The sequence below is a fragment of the Pseudopodoces humilis genome, chromosome 1, assembly GCF_049639895.1.
Source record: "Pseudopodoces humilis isolate 2021_Gansu_Grassland_sample_001 chromosome 1, ASM4963989v1, whole genome shotgun sequence".
Lineage (NCBI taxonomy): Eukaryota > Metazoa > Chordata > Aves > Passeriformes > Paridae > Pseudopodoces > Pseudopodoces humilis.
In genome coordinates, this window is record NC_142200.1 from 64,171,480 (window position 1) to 64,188,357 (window position 16,878).

Sequence of the window (16,878 nt, forward strand, 5' to 3'; positions counted from 1 at the left end):
ATTATAGCTCTGTGTCCCTATTGACTTTCCCAAATTTGCACAGAGCTATGGTTTTTTATTCCAATTAAAAACAAAACCAAAACCAAAACAAAACTGAAAACCCCTTTTGATGAATGGCTTTATAGTTGAATGATGAAAAGCACACACACACTGGTGGTGTTCAGGAACACCCAAATACAAAATGTTCAAATGCCAGCATATCTTTATAAAATGTACATTTCAGTTTCCATGTCACAGGATCTGTATACTGAATGTCTGATTTGCAAGCATAACTTGGCACTCAAGTCTTTTGCATGCTGGGAAACAAGTTTATAGTTTAAACATACATTTAAGTGGATGGAAATGATGACAAGGGTTAAAATCAGGGGTTTTTTTATTATCTATAGAGCTCCTGTAGGAATTATTTTTGTCCAGAATACAATATATCTGCATTAGAGATAATTGTCTAAATTGATCAGATAACCCAAAGGTAGTCAGAAAGTTTATTGAGAGAACAAGAGAGAATCTAAACTGACTCAAAAAAAAAATCCCTCCTCACTGGTCATTATATTGCTTCAGGGGGTCACTGTTGCTGCAAACAGTTAATGCCGGGGAGCTTTCCTCTGGTTTGCATTCATGCTGTTCAGATGAAGAGAGACTTTCTGTTTTGTTCATTATGAGACACACAAATCTTGTATGCTGACAGAGCAGCGAAGTAGAGAGATAAAACTTCAGTTTGGGTACTGTATTTGATGTCCTTATACCACTGAGAGGTATGAACCAGGCTGCCACAACCCCTTGTCAGCTGGTAGTACCCATTAGCAGAAATTTTATCTTCTGCAGGGTAGACCCAGCCACAAAGCACCTTGCTTCCCTTCAACCTGTTGTAGCTGTCTGCAGATCTCCACTGCTGTTAGTGCTGCTCCCTCAAAGCCATGCAGCAGCCAACATGAGGTGAACCTTTGGTGCAGTCTCACCTTGACTACTGTGTGTGATTCTGGGCTCCACCTTTTAAGAAGGATACAAAGGTCCTGGAATGCATCCAGAGGAGGGCAACAAAGCTGTTGAGGGAGCTGGAATACATGTCCTGTGAGGAGAAACTGGGAATTTCAGGTTTGTTTAGCTCAGAGAAAAGGCTGAGGGGAAACCCCATCGGCCTCTACAGCTTCCTCAGGAAGGGACATAGGAGGAGAGGTGCTCAGCTCTTCTCCTGGGTACCTAGTGCTGGGACACAGGGGAATGGTTTAAAACTGTGTCAAGGGAGGTTTAGACTGGAAAATGGGAAAAATTCTTTACTGAGAGGGTGGTCAAACATGAACAGGCTTCTAGTAGGGCTGGGCAGTGTTCCAAGCCTGTCAGTGTTTAAGAGGTATTTTGACAATGCTCTTAATAATTTGCTTTAACTTTTGGTCATCTCTAACTGGTGAACTACATGGTTATTGTATGTCCCTTCCAGATGAAATCTCTCCTCTCCTCTCCTCTCCTCTCCTCTCCTCTCCTCTCCTCTCCTCTCCTCTCCTCCCCTCTCCTCTCCTCTCCTCTCCTCTCCTCTCCTCTCCTCTCCTCTCCTCTCCTCTCCTCTCCTCTCCTCTCCTCTCCTCTCCTCTCCTCTCCTCTCCTCTCCTCTCCTCTCCTCTCCTCTCCTCTCCTCTCCTCTCCTCTCCTCTCCTCTCCTCTCCTCTCCTCTCCTCTCCTCTCCTCGAGTCTCCTCTCCTCGAGTCTCCTCGAGTCTCCCCTCCTCGCGTCTCCTCAAGTCTCCTCTCCTCTCCTCCCCTCTCCTCTCCTCTCCTCTCCCCCCCTCTCCTCCCCTCTCCTCTCCTCTCCTCTCCTCTCCTCTCCTCTCCTCTCCTCTCCTCTCCTCTCCTCTCCTCTCCTCTCCTCTCCTCGAGTCTCCTCTCCTCTCCTCGAGTCTCCTCGAGTCTCCTCTCCTCTCCTCTCCCCCTGTCCCCTCCCCTCCCCTCCCCCCCCCTCCCCTCCCTCCCCTCCCTCCCCCCCCCTCCCCTCCCTCCCCCCCCCTCCCCTCCCCTCCCTCCTCCCCTCCCCCCCCCCCCCCTCCCCACCTCTCCTCTCTCTTCTAAAGAAGTGCAGATGCTTCTTTAATCAGTGTTAGACAGTGAATTTCAGGCCAATAAGTAGATTTTTAAAATAATATTATCACACATAAATTGAAATACATGCATTTATTGTTTCAATCCCTTTGGGATTCCCTGACTGTCCCTGATGTCTAGGCTTTTGTCCAATTCACTTGAGTATGGTAAGATCTGTCAATCATGCCTGGGAGTGAAACACTTCATAGACTATCGACATTCTTGGGAACTTTTCACAGACCATGTCAAAACCTTCATTTAATGCACACTCTCAAATTTAGTGTGAATGTACAAGCAGTAGTACTTAAAATGATTGGGAAGTCCCCAGAGATCACAAATATTCCAATTACTTTAGACCATGCCCTTTAAGAAATCACCTTTGTTACCTATTATTGTAAGGAGTGTAGTCTTGCAGTTTCATTTACTCTTATACAACACTATTGAAGCATGAGTTCCTTGGGTTTTAATAGTAAGATTTACTGCATTTGTGAAAGAAGGTATTTCACAAGAAAACAATGTTAGAATTCTAAAAATTGGATGAGGAAATAAAAGGCTAGAAAAGATTTTGAATTGAAAAAAATTAAAATAAGAAAGACTGAAATGAAACTGGTCCAGCTTTCTCTAGTCTTAAACTAGTCTAGTCTAGTCTTCAGATTAGATCAGCAACCTGAATAGTCTTATGATTTTATGGCTTATCAATTGTTTTGTTAAAATTTTTATGCCCTTTGCCAATTATCATCAAAGGCTTCTTTTAAAATGCTATTATTCTAACCCACATGTCTTTAAAATGATAAACATTCCTAATACTGTGTAGTGGTGAGTGAGCTGTTTGCTATTTGATTATGATTTGATTCAAGTGACAGCAATTTTAAATATCTAACTACATATTAATAGAAATATGACATGTGCTGTCATTTTTGCTCTAAAATTATTAGCTTTGTGATGGATCTGGATACAATTTTACATAATTTGAATTAACATAAACCAGGCTAATAATGTGCACTTGTGAGCAAATCTTTTGTTCCAGACTGAGTCAGAGCAGTTGAGCTGGAACTCGAGCAGACAAATGATGGAGTTATGGAGGGAAATCCCTTCTCCTTCAGCAGAGAAGGATCTGTTATCTTAAGTTCTCTATAAATATGAAAGCTTCTACCCTCTATCACAGAAAATGCCTATTGCGATCACTAGTCCAGAGTCACAGCTGTATTTAAGTGTCTGCTTCCTGTCAAAACTGCTTAAACTATTAAGGATTACTTGTGATACTTTGGCTTGTTTGTGGTTTTGTGGAAGGTTGTCATACCTAAACTTTCAGTATTCGTTTATGCTGCTGTCCTATCAGTCTTTTCTAGCACAAATAGGTAAATATGTGTCTCTAGATGATGGTGATGAGCACTTCCAGCCCCTGTACTCCCACAAGTTAATTGCTTTCTGTTGTTGAGTAACACTGTTTACTGCATCCTTCCAAGGATATCACACAGACCAGGACTATTGGTCTTTTGTGAGAGTTGTACTATTTCCCATTCACTTTTTATGTTTTAACAGGTATGTCAAACTCACCAGAAGCAATGCAAAGAGATTTGTCTCCCACCACTGAACATACTTCTTCCAGAAAACAGTAAGTTCTCAAAATTACATTCCATTTCAATTATTTCTGAAATTACAATTGCATTTTAGAAAGTGATTGATAGCTCAGAGCCCCTTCCAACATGGTCTTGCTACCACCCTGTCCTTCTAACATTTGCATGCCATCCCAGAATTTGCCAGGGACAAGCCTGTTACAGTTCCCCTCTTCCATCACATGTAGTTTAAATGAGCCCCATCAGTTGTGGAGCAAAGACTCTGCTCCCTCACTGAGAAGGGTGGGTTCTGTCTGATGCCAGCGTGCCCAGTGCTTGGTATGCCATTCCATTGTCAAAGCCTACAACATTTTGGTGGTGGCAACAGCTGTTGAGACATGTAATCTGTCAATTAATCAGTCCCAAGGCCCTGAAGCCCTTTCTGATCATTTTTGGACTATGTGTTGCCACTTCATTGTCCTCTATGTGGCAGAGCAGTAATGAGTGGTAGTCTGAGGGCTGCACCAGGCTAGGAAGCTTCCTGGTGATGTCCTTAACCCCAGTCCCAGAGACGCAGCAGACCTCCCTGTGGGTTTGGCTTGGTCAGCATATTCACTCCATTCCCCTTAGGATGGAATCGCCTACAACTATTACCCACCTTTTGTCACTCTTGGAAGTGGTTTTACTGAGGTGGGTTAACCTTTCTTATTGTGCTGACCCTTCTGGTGTAACTGGGCCTTCATCTTCTTCATCCTTTGGCTGGCCTTCCATGCACAAAGCCCCATGGATTTTGCACTGAGGCACCTGAGGACTGAAGTGGGTGAAGGAAGATTTCATTTGCCACCCAGAGTAAACATGGACTACCCTCCATGCACTCCTTTCTTTACAGCTTATAGTTTCTCCTTGCTGGGGGATGAATCCCCTTGATCTTGAAAGATTTCTAATGTCTGCTTCTGTCTCAGGGAGGCCAGAGCTTGATTACACACCATTCATTCTTTAATATTCCTTAACCTTTCTACCTCATAACTGATACCAGGCTAAGCAAATCATCCACCTGGTCAAAATTTGACACAACGGCTATCTCTGCTACAGTCCAGTGAAAGGTTCAGGTACTGCCTGCAGCCTGAAACTTGAATGGCTCCATGTCTTTTTGGGAGCTGTGCCTGGGTCACTACATCCTTTTTGGTGACTGTAAATGACTTGTCTCCCCTTCAAGTGGACACCACATCTAAGTTCTCTTGTTTAGGGCAATGGCCACCACCTAAACTGGCTGCTTGAGCTGCATTGCTCCAGTGCCCTTCCTGCTTGCCCTGCCTGTGCAAGGTGCTCCACTATGCCTTGGGTAGTGCACCACATCCTCTTTGCTCATGAGCATGAGAGCATGCTGCTTATTTTGGCACCCAGCACTATACACATAAGCCTGACCTCTACAAGCTCTTTCCAATGGATCAGAATGACACTAGCTCTTCCCCCATACTATTAGCCTATTTATTAAACTTTGGTAGGCTATCTGTTCAGACTTATTGCTAATTCTTATCTGACCAAGAAGATTACTGACAGGTTCATTCATTTTAAAAGGAGACTAGAATGGATTTCTCATTTGGCTGTCAGTCCATGTTCTTCATTTGTCAGGAAAAAAGTCAAAGCTCTCTCTTCATTTGTCAAATCTGTCTTTCCCATCATATACAGTGAGTCAGAGATTACACCTCATCTCAAGTACTTATAGCAAATATGTTGTGAACAGTAAGAATGAGATGCTTGACTTTACAGTGCATGTGCATAGCTCACAGCATGAGCTACAGGAATTTATTGTCAAGATCAAGCCAATAAAATAGAACACCAACATATAGGAGAGTCCTGCTCCACTCACAAAGCTACACAATCTTTGTTTGGTTGGTCTTGTTTTCTTTGTCTCTGATGCTTGTGACAGAAAGACATGAAGTTTCCTTCTTCTGCCACTGTGCATGTAAAAAAGCGTTGGTGGGATTCTCTTAAGGAAGCAGCTGAATTCTTTTAAATTCAGTGAGCTTTTCAAATTTTTGCTTCTCAAGGATATTAATCACTCAGAATCACAGAATCAATCACAGTATGGTTGGTGTTCAAAGAGACCTCTGGAGATCACCCAGTCCAACCCCTGCAGGTTCACCTAGAACTGGTTACACAGGATCACATCCAGGTTTTGAGTAGCTCCAGAAAACAAGACTTCACAACTTCTCTGGGCAGCCTGTTCCGGTGCTCTGTCACCATCACAGTAGTTTTTCTTCGTACTCAGATGGAACTTTCTGTATTTAAGTTTGTGGCCATTGCCCCATGTGCCCATTGTCCAGCCATTTGGGCATCACTGAAAGAAAGTCTGGCCCCATCCTCTTGACAACTGCCCTTAAGATATTACTGTGTATTGACAAGATTGCTTCTCAGTCTTCTCCAGATTAAAGAGGTCCAGATCCTCAGTCTTGCCTCCTTATCAAAGAGATTCTCCAGACCTGTAATCTTCTCCATATCCCTATTCTGGATCTCATCCAACAATAGCCAAATAAGTTGCACAAAGCAAGACCAGAATTCATTGTCAGGTTAAAGCAAAACTCCAGATCATCAGACAAGTTTGTATGAGATGAATCCACAAGTCAGGGACAAGATCAAGTCCAGTGATTTCTGGGCACGTCAGTCATGACAGAGGAGATCTGAGATTAAGCTGGAAATTCAGACTGCAAATCAGAAACACACCTAGCCAGGCATAAATGTGGCTGAGCCCAAGACAGGCATTCCCAAAGCATAGCCAAGAAAGAGATTAAGAGCTTAAAAAAGCCTATGTGTGAGTGAAGGCCGCTGATAAAGCTGGTTAGTGCCAGTAAGGCTTATTAATGCATTCAGAGCCAAGAGCTGTTGGTGAAGTGATGGTGAAAGGAACAAGGGAATTATCTCTGCTCACTCCTTTGTGTGTTTTTATGCTGACAGGAGGGGCCACAGAAGAAGAGAGGAGATGCAAACTAGGTGTGTAAAAATAAGCCAGTTTAGAAATAAGAAGAGGAGGGCATGGGTGATTACAAACTAGAGAAAAAGGAAACAAAACCAAACTGCCTGAGAACTGGAAAGAGAAAAGAAAGGATGGAACAAAAGAGTAAGGAGGAAAATTGTGGTTCCCATAAGCATAATGCAGTTATAGAATAATAACACTTCTATGGGAGCAAGAGAAAAAGCTTGAGTATATGTGTTTATTCTGCCTCTTTTGGTGGCAGCTGGAGCTTTGCACTTATGACTGTGCGAAAAAGGGAAAACATCATACTAAGTCATTATATTTCATCTCCTTGTTCTCTCCTTCAAGTTGCCTTCATTTTTACTGTTTCATCTTATTCTGCTCTGATGAAAGTATCTCTACTTGCCATGGGTGTCTGCAGGATTTCCTATGAGGATGTCTATTTTTCCCTTTGTTTCTACTTTCTGTTCCCCAAATTCTGTCTGTGCCCAGACCTATGCCATGAATTTCCTATCACCAAAGTAGCATCAGGGCCATAGCTCACCACATTTTGCTCTCTTTCCTTAGGTATGTATTTGGTTAACTGTTTATTAGGAAGGGGCTACTGACTTACAGCAAATCAGAATTTGAATTTGCAGCATTGTGAGTGTAGTTTTACACCAGGAGAGCTTAGATTAGATCATCATTAGTTGTGTCTAGCATTTTTTCAACCCATTGTCAAAAATGCTTCTTTCACCTTAATGATACCACTTCCAATTTCATGTATCTTCAGCCCTTCCATTATCAGTTCTTCTGATATTTCTCTGTCAACTCAGGTTTTCTTGCTGTCGTTTTACTCTTCCTTCCTAATCACAGATTTAGGCACAGCTCTCATTGTCATTGTCAACCTTGGACTGATGAGCAATTTCACAAAATGAGAATCAAATGTAATATCATTTTATACTTTCACATTCAGAAGTATATTTTAAGATAAATGTAAATTCCTATTACTTTGTTGTGTTAAAATATCTGACAGCCCTTTATTATTTCACAGTTTTACCTTTTTCATGTTTCATGGTCTAAATTCAATTAATAAGCAAAATATAGGGAAAAAAATAGAAAACATATCAAGTTTTTTACAACAGTTGTAGCTCTGATTCTTTTTGCACTAGATTTCACATCTTTCAAAATAACTGAACCGCAGCATGAACGAAAATATTGCTTACAAGTGAAGTGAAAATACAAAAGAAAATAAAAAATATTTCAATAGAACATACATATTACTTAACAATTCCATAGTTACATCATGGATAGTAACTTCTGACTGTATTTGGAAAGAGATAGCTGTCTGTGAATTAACCAGAGTCAATTCAACTGTACTAAGTGTTGTTTACCCTTATGCTTATAAATCTGACCCATAATCCAATTTACTCTGACTTTTATATTTAAATTCATGCATGATCTGACAGATTTGATAATCTCAGCTACCACAATTAGTTTCTACTTTGAGAAAATAATGCATGAAGCATCAGATTTATGGAACTGACCTAAACAGTTTAAATAAAGTCTAATGTAAAGGTTGTCAAGAAAAAACATTTTATTTTTATTTTTAAACTGGCATGTAGAAGGAGTGTTGCTATTTCTGGTATGTGATAACAAGATCAGACAAGATGTAGTCCTTTAGTATGGAAACAGGAGGACCATACTCAAGTTACTTCAATTTTAATAAGAGGAAATTATATTTTTTTTATTTGAAATTGTTAAATATAGAGTGTTGAACAGGGAATTTTCCAAATTAATTGCATTAGTGCATGTATTCATTTGTATTACTTGATTATGTCAGCTAGGAAGAAGCAGACTCCTGTGAATAATTTGATTCTTCTGTATTTTTGCTTCAACTGGCAATGGAAATAGTTTATGTTTCCCATTTGACATATCAAATTCCATCAATATTTCAATAATCTTTTCATCCTGAGCCCCATTTTACAAGAACCTTTACTCATCAGTCTGACTTTCTTCAGAAGGGTTTTTACTGGAACTCAATACCAATTGTTTGGTGACTCCTGAGCACAAACATGCCTCAGGCAGATGAATCTAAGGTCCAATGTCCCTTGAGACAGGGACTGTCCTGGATCATTTAGGAGCACTTTCAAGAGCCTCATTTGCACTAATAGTTTTCCAAACATGTCCCAGACTTAATACACCCTGGCCCTGAGTCTGGGGCATCTCCAGTTCAGGAGGAGGGGTGGGAGCTAGAGCCACCAGCAGCAGTGGTGAATGCTCCCAGTTTTCTTCAGGTAAGATCAGCTGGGTTAGTGTGAATGGTTTAAATATATTTTCTCTTTGGTGAGGCAGAGCCTGTGAACTTTTCCACCTGCAGATTGCTAGCTGTAGCAACAACTGTCGTGGAGGCATTCCCTCACAGTGAGGATTAGTGAGGGGCAGATCCCTCCTTTTCTGCCAAAGAGGGGTCTAAAGTTTAGGTTTGACAGTGAGCAAGTGAATTTAGGTTGGTGTAGTGTGGTTTTTCAAATTTCTGGATAGGATGGAATGGCTCCTATTAAGTTGTGCTGGGGTTACTGAGTCTGCCCTGTGGGATTTGGACGTGCAGATTCAGAGATGATAAGAAGCAGGAAGCTCAACACAGTCTCAAAATTACTGCAGATAAAGATAAACCATAATCAGCATTTAATCTACCAAATTTGATAAAACTTTGAAAATGGAATCGCCATTCCAGCTTGCCTTTAGTCCTTTCAAAACAAGTACTAGGGGTGTTCTTTTCCCTTGCTTTGTGTGGGGTAATAAAGAAGAGATGTTAGCTATCTCCTTTCTTTGGGAAAGTCAGTGGTGGCAAAATATCAAAAGCTTCTGAGAACATGCAACACCTCAGACTTGAACTGCAGTGTGACAATTTCTTATCTGGAAAAACCCTTTTTGAATTTTCTGAATATATACATGAAAGCTATTACAGGAAGGGGTGGTGGGGGGAGCCTATGAGGAAGCAATAGAGACAAATTGATTTGAAGAATTTCTTAAGACACAATTTTTCTGTGAAGTTTCCATGCCTTTCCTTTTCCACGGGAAATGTATTAGTGGTATCAATTGGGAGGAAATGCATTAGTGGTATCAATGAAGGAGCTGTATTTGAGGTGAAGCTGTTCTATTACTTTAAAAACACCACCACCACCAAACAGCATAGACATCAATTCAGAATAATTTCAGGGAAAAATAAATAGAGTAAGAATGCAGGAGGTCTACTACTACAGAGTTTCTAGGGACTCTTTAGAAATTTCTGGTGTCAATTGGTCGAAGTCTTGTTGTTTTATGCTAAAACCCATAATATAATGTGCTGATTTGTTGTAATTTGGATGTGGTAGGAAAGACTTCGTTGTTAAAATCCTTTGGCTCAGCATGGACAGCACACAGTGTTAGAGATAAAAGAAGATTTTAAAAAGTGCCCACCAGCAGTAGAAGGCAGGTAGACAGGTGGAGGTGCTCTATTTCTCATAATAGCAGATTCTGAAGCAGCAATTTTTTTTTCAGTCTTTAGCTATCCCAGAAAGAGGAGGCTGACTCTGAAACTACACTACAGAAATCTGAGGAGTATTGTGTTCCATCTGAAAATACATGAGTATATACAGAAAAAGATGCATTTTGGCGGAGATTGCGTGAATGGGAGGAAAACATAGATGAGTTTCTGACTGATATAAGACTGGAGAGCAAGGCTTGTAATTTTCAGTGCCTGTATCTTGAATAAGAGAACAGATCTTGAAAAAAGGAGACACAGAATTAAGTTATGATTAAAGCAAATAGAATTTACCAATCAAAACAAGCAATGTAATACAGGCCTTTAATTTGTGGATGGTTTGCAGTCTGGAAATGACAGAATATCCAAAACATTAAAGGAATGGAGGGTTTAGCTAGGAAGACATGAAAACCTCAAAGAGAGACTTCACAAATAAATACCAAAAGAGCAGCACAAGCCGAAAGCAAATGGGACATTTCTTATTCCTAACTGCAGTACAGGAGACCAATTAATGAGCTGTCAGAAGCAGTTACTTCCCAACTGAAGGAAAAGCCATAGGTAGCAGAAGGTAAGGAAGTGAAATTAAAGACTTAGGGTAGGAGGATTATCCCACTAAGTGATTTTTTTTTTCCTGGATGTATGGGTAAAAGAATTCTTAAAGATACAGATTTTAATAGTACAAGGGAAACTTAATATGCCTTCCTGTAATAAAAAGAGATGATCCTGTAGCCTATGCCTGAGTTTGTTATAAGCAAGATATCACACAAGACCTCTAATGTTTCTGTAAAGCAGCTTTTTTTTTTTTATTTTGTTAGTTTATTTTTGTGGGGGTTTTCGTTTTTGTTTGGTTTGGGTTGGTTTTGGTTTGTTTTGTTTGGGGTTTTTTTGGCAATAAAGCAGCTCAAGGCCTTTGACCCTAAGGTGGTTTGATACAGACTGGTGTTCTTTGCCATAAGCTTGGGAGTCACTGGATAATTGCTGAATTTGGGATAAGAGTGCTCTGCTTTGACAAGTACAAAGCCCAAGGAGGTGTCATGGGCTGGGCAGGAGGAAATAAAAACCAAGGCCAGTAGATGAGCAAGGTCATTGCAAGGGAAACTCTCACAGCTTCTGTCACCTTTCGACCAGTAGCTTTACCTGGATGCCTTTCTTGAGTCCATGGACACAAGCAGGGTTGCTTCTCCCCTCCTGCACATCATGCCATATTTCTTTCTAAGGATGGAGGATCAAGAAATAGGGAACATTTACAGATACTTCAGTGTGTAGGAAATGGCATAAGGTCTTTGTCAAGACAGACCTTCTTAGTCAGAGTAATTTTCTCTTGCAAAATTAGTCTTATATGCCTTTAATGCTGCTTTCCAGGTGTTTTAATCAGGAATAGGGTTTTATAAGTAGTGGGACAGCAAAATCTATGAATAAATTCAAAGCAGTACAAAATATTTCTTCGTGTAATCTGAAATCAAGCTTCAAATCTATGGCCACCAAAGAAGGAGTCAATGCCAGGACAATACCAAGATGGGAGTGAAGGGGCATGTGGGTATCAACTACCTGGTGCTAGTCTAAATCTTCCATCCTGTATTGCTGCTACAGAATGGAGTTTATACCTTAGCAAACATGGGAGTACCACACTGGCTTGGAGAATTTGCAGTAGTCTCAGGTCAGGAGAAAGCAGACATTCCTTAGGCAGTGTCCTGTACACAGGAGGGATGCAGGCCACTTGCCTTCCAGCTAATAATGGGTTGGTGGAAACTCAACAGGCTTCTACTGCAACCTGTCTGTGAGCCAGTCCTGTGGTCAATCTCTTAGCAAATCAGTGGAAGATGCAGTCATGGAGCTGAGGAGCCCAGAGGTGGCACATCTGGGACATTTCTGAGCAGTTATTGGTAGCGAGCAAAAGCGATCAGACACAATGTTGTGGGGAGCACAGCTTGCAAGGTTAGGGCCATATATCAGGTTATTAACGTCAAGAATGGCTTTAGTTAATAATTCACTGATGATTTAATTCAGAAAATGCCAGAAGTGTCCAGAAAACTTGAAGAAAAACCCTGAAATCTTGTTAGGTTGCCGGAGGAGGATGGACAGAATCAGGCAGGAAGCAGGTGTCCCATTGCACAGAGCAGCACATAACTATAATTTTTACTTAAAATTACAAACTGACTACCTGCATCATATAGGCAATCCAAACTCCAGTTCTGACTCATTGATCTTACTTCATATTTAGCATAATTACTAAATATGCATAATGTGAGGCTTTCTTTTCTCATTTGGTTTTTCACTTTTGAATGGAAAGTGAGATCCCACTTTCCTCAAGGTCCCCTTGCCTTGAGAATGTGAGGCAATGGGCACAAATTGAAACATATGAAAATCCTCCTGGACATCAGAAAATACTTTCTTTATTTTATTTTGGTGAAGGTTGTTGTATGCTGGAACAGTGTTCAACAGAGAAGCTGTGGAGTCTCTATCCTTTGAGATGTTACAAATCCATCTAGACACAGTCCTGGACAACCAGCTTTAGATGGCCTTGCTTGAGTCATGACGTGAATCAGAAAGCTTGAGGTCAAGTTAGAAATGAAGCACCTATCTCCAGTCCATCACTTGATCTAAGCTGGGAGTAGTATTTCTTACACCACTGCTGTGCCACTGCTATGAATCATGGGTTTCTTAAGCAAATTCTGCTCAGACTCCAGATAATTATGTTATTGCTGCAATTAGTTTTGGGTTTTTTTGTCAAAATAATGAGTCAAACTTTTTTTAACCCACATATGTATTTTCCTGAAATTACCTCAGCTCCTTCATTTTTTACACCTCAGCCAAGTGTAAAATTAAACAAAACCAGAGAGAAAATTATGCTCAAAGAAATAAAACACATCTGGAAAAATAAGGCACTGTATTTCTTTAATGCATTGTAGTCAAAGGCTGAGAAGTGGAAAATAGAAATCCCATTCCATTTTGTGAAAGCTCTTCTGCTGGTAGAGGTGAAACTAATAAGGCAGGTAAATCTTCATGATAAATATTTAATAAAACTTCATAGGTGCATGATTTACTGCATTATCATTTCTCAAAGAAAGGAAGGAAGTAAGACCCTATACTTGCAAAGACTATGCATTACCTTTAATAATTGCAAACCACAAACCTCCCCACTGGTCACAATTGTGTGGGTGTGAAATGGAATTTTCCTCCATTTTTCAGTTGTCTGTAACCCATACCTGGCCAGTACTCCCTAACCTAAAGTGCTGAAAAATGACGAAAACTTCCCCAAGTTTCTTGGTGGAGAGGACAGCTCGCTTGTAAGTCATAAATCATACTGTTCCTCTCAAAGTAGTCAGAGTTCATGGACTCAGCACGGGTCCTCATTCCCATATTAATAGATATTCTCCATGCAGGAGAACATAATTTGTCTAGATAACATCATTTTATTAATTCGATGTGTATATAAACCTATACACTTTATTGCATGTAATTAAGAAATCAGTGAGCATATTTATTAAAAAAACCTACAAGGTTCTATATCTCTAAGTAAAGATGTTAGAAGTTGCTGTTTTAAGCTTCATTAATATTTTTATGAAACAGAAAAGTGCTTCTGGCATTGTATGGTTCTGTAGAAAATCTTTGATATGCATATTAGCATCAATTTATGGCTAGGTTTAGGTGCCTGTTTAATTAAAGGGATATATCATATGCTCTTTTGGAGGAGAGAGCCTACTTAAAAGACTAACAGGGAATTTTGAATGGAGTGAAAGATCATTTGGTACCTTTGCAAGACAGTGTACCTAAAAGAGACAGCTCTCCATAGTGATTAAGCACATGAAATTGCCAAAAGTGCAATGATTCATGGAAATAGCTTGTATTACTTTTTTATCCGACCATGAATTTCCATGGATTGATTTAATGATGGTTTTAAGCCCGTTAATTAAGATGCTTGAAAACTGATACCTTGTGTATTCACATTGTATGTCTTAAGTAGGACTGAACTCCCACAAAAAAAAATCATCTTTTAGTTACTTCCCACCAAGATAAGGTTTATCACATTCCTAAACAGTCAGAATGTTGTGGGGAAAGTAAAAAATATTATAGAGGAAAAAAAAAACAAAAACAAACAAACAAACAAAAAACACCAAAAAACTCCCAACAAAACCAAACTAACAGCCACTTATTGCTTTTTTGTATCACAGTGTTGGTGAGGAACAAGATTCTGTTCTGCTGCAACCTTGAGATACAGTGAGAGAAAAATATGGGAACTATAAAAATAATGCCAAGTGACGTTTTCTCCCAAATTCCACAATAAATCTACTGGTTGTGCGGTGAATACACTGGTTGTGAAATAGCTGGGTGGGACAAGGATATGTACAGCAGTCATCTGCTGTTAAAGAAAAGTCTATTTTTGTCCTATTGAATGGAGAAACTCTTCAAGAATAGTTAATCTATGTGAAAATATGACACAAGAAGGCCTAAAATGCAAGGTCGGTACATGCTGGAATTATTTGTTAAAAAAAATTCAGCCCTAAGGAAGGTACAGCACAGAATGGCACAGGGCATGAGTAAGCAGTAAGTAATTTCCCTGTGTTTAACTGGCAGTGACACCACCCCTATCTTGTTCCAGACAGTTTTGCACATCATATTGGTACAAAGAAGGAAACAGAAAAGATGTAAAAGAAATCTTCCAAAAACTTTTCCTGGTTTAAGATGTTGAAGGCTAGTTTTTTATGAGAATACAGATTAAGTGGACTCGTGACTGCTCTTTTCCTCTTTTCCTGAAGTTAGAAAATGTGTTCCCTTTGCTAATGCATAGATTTTGTTTCAGCTGTTAAAACTCACATTCTAATGTTTAAATATCAGTCTATGCTGGAATTTGCAACAAGGCAGCAGTTTTGGAGCAATGATACACATGAGTTTCATACACAATGATACAATGAGTTCCTTTTAGCATTGAAGCAAACCTTCCCCAAGAATTATGATGAAGTGGAGGGCTGAACTCAGCAGCAGGGAGTCACTAATGACCATTTCTGTCCTCACCAGTAAATAGCACAGCAGTTAATGGAAATTACTTTTGAGTATTTCTCAAGACAGCTGAATGAAGAAACCAGCCAAAGACACATTTAAATCTCCTCTTGCTTAATTAACATGCATCTAGCAAACACATGACACTGTAAATACCATATTATCTTGGATACTGTAAAAGAAGAACAGTGAGTGGATAGATACTGATGCAGATAGGGAGATAAATTAGATTGATAGATGGTCTCCTTGTGTTTGTCACTACCAACCACTGTAATTAGAACTACATTTCAATACTTGACAGTATGCAAATCACAATTTAAAGCAAATAGTTTAAAATACATGTGTTTGAAGAATTGGTTCAAACCATATTTCAAGAGAGAGATAGAAAGGAAAAGGGAGATTTGATGCATTCTCCCAAAATCAATTTGTTTTAAAAATAGGGGGAAATATTACTGTAGGGAAAGCAATATAATAATGCCTCTTTTTTTCTTTTTTTTTAATAGTTTCTTCCATTTGTAAAAGTTAATTTCTAAGGCAAATCTTCAGTAGTCTCAGAGAAAATTAATTCTTTACAGCCTTTTTGATTAAACATCTGTAAAACTGAAATTTCCAGAATTATATTGCTTTTGGAAACACACTATGATTGCTCAACATAAAAAACCTTCAGATGTGACCTTCACTGCACTGATTTTCCAGTCCAGCATTGCTGAAATGCCCTGGGCTTTAAGAGAATTAAGTATACCACAACAAAGTTGGAATGGTGCCTTTTTTGGAAGACTGTACTGTGAGTTTTAGTCCAGGCATGTTGTGAGGAACAGAGCTGAAAACTTTCCTCTGGCAAGGGGCTTATGGTGGTGTGACAATTAACTTTGTGTGGTTGGAAGAAGTCCTGAGAAAAGGAAGGACTTGACTTGAAAAGGTGCTGAGCATTCCCAAATTGCCTACAGATGGTGAAGATGCACTGGCTGAGGAAGTAAAACTTTGAGATGAGACTTAGCAAAACCATAGGAACAACATTGTTCAGGAGAAGGAACAGACAGCTTCCATAAAAGTCATTTTACAAAGCTGTGGACCAGAAAGAATATAAAAAATAGCTGGCTTCTATTTGGTGATTTTCTTTGTGTCTACCAAACTGCTTTGGATGGAGAAATCCTTCTACCATTTATTTATGTGTAGAGTCCATCAGAATGAAAAGATCTCAAGAACTTATTGTGGGATACAGGGTATATCTGAAGAGTATGTTGGTAGGTACAGTGGGATAACTGATGGCTTTTGAGACCTGCTCTCAATTCCCTGTCCAGAAACTCCAGGCAGTGCCCTTCTCTGGCTACAGATCCTGAAGAAACCCCTCTGACCTCCCCTTTCTCCTGTTATTCTGTAAGCACCTTGCTATTCCCACACAAACAATGCTGCCATGCTGGTCGATGATCCAGTGGGTGACCCCTGAGCTCCAGCCTGACTAAATTGTTTGGGGCATAGTGGCATTGGATGAGTGCAGTAACATTGATAGGTGCCTGTGTGACTAGGAATACCATTCCCACTATATTTTCCCATCTGCAATAACACACTTCTGATATGCTGTTTTCTTCTACCTCACACTACCTAAAACTTATTTGTGTCCTGTGCTGGGATGTTTTTTCCCCTTTTCTTCCCCAATAAAGAAGATAGAGCTTAAGTTGTCTCCATTAATATAAAAGTCTCCAAGGCTTCTTCTTCCTGTAGCTGATATCAGGACCTGTGTAGACAGGGTTTTTTGCACAGGATTTGTTAGACATTAAC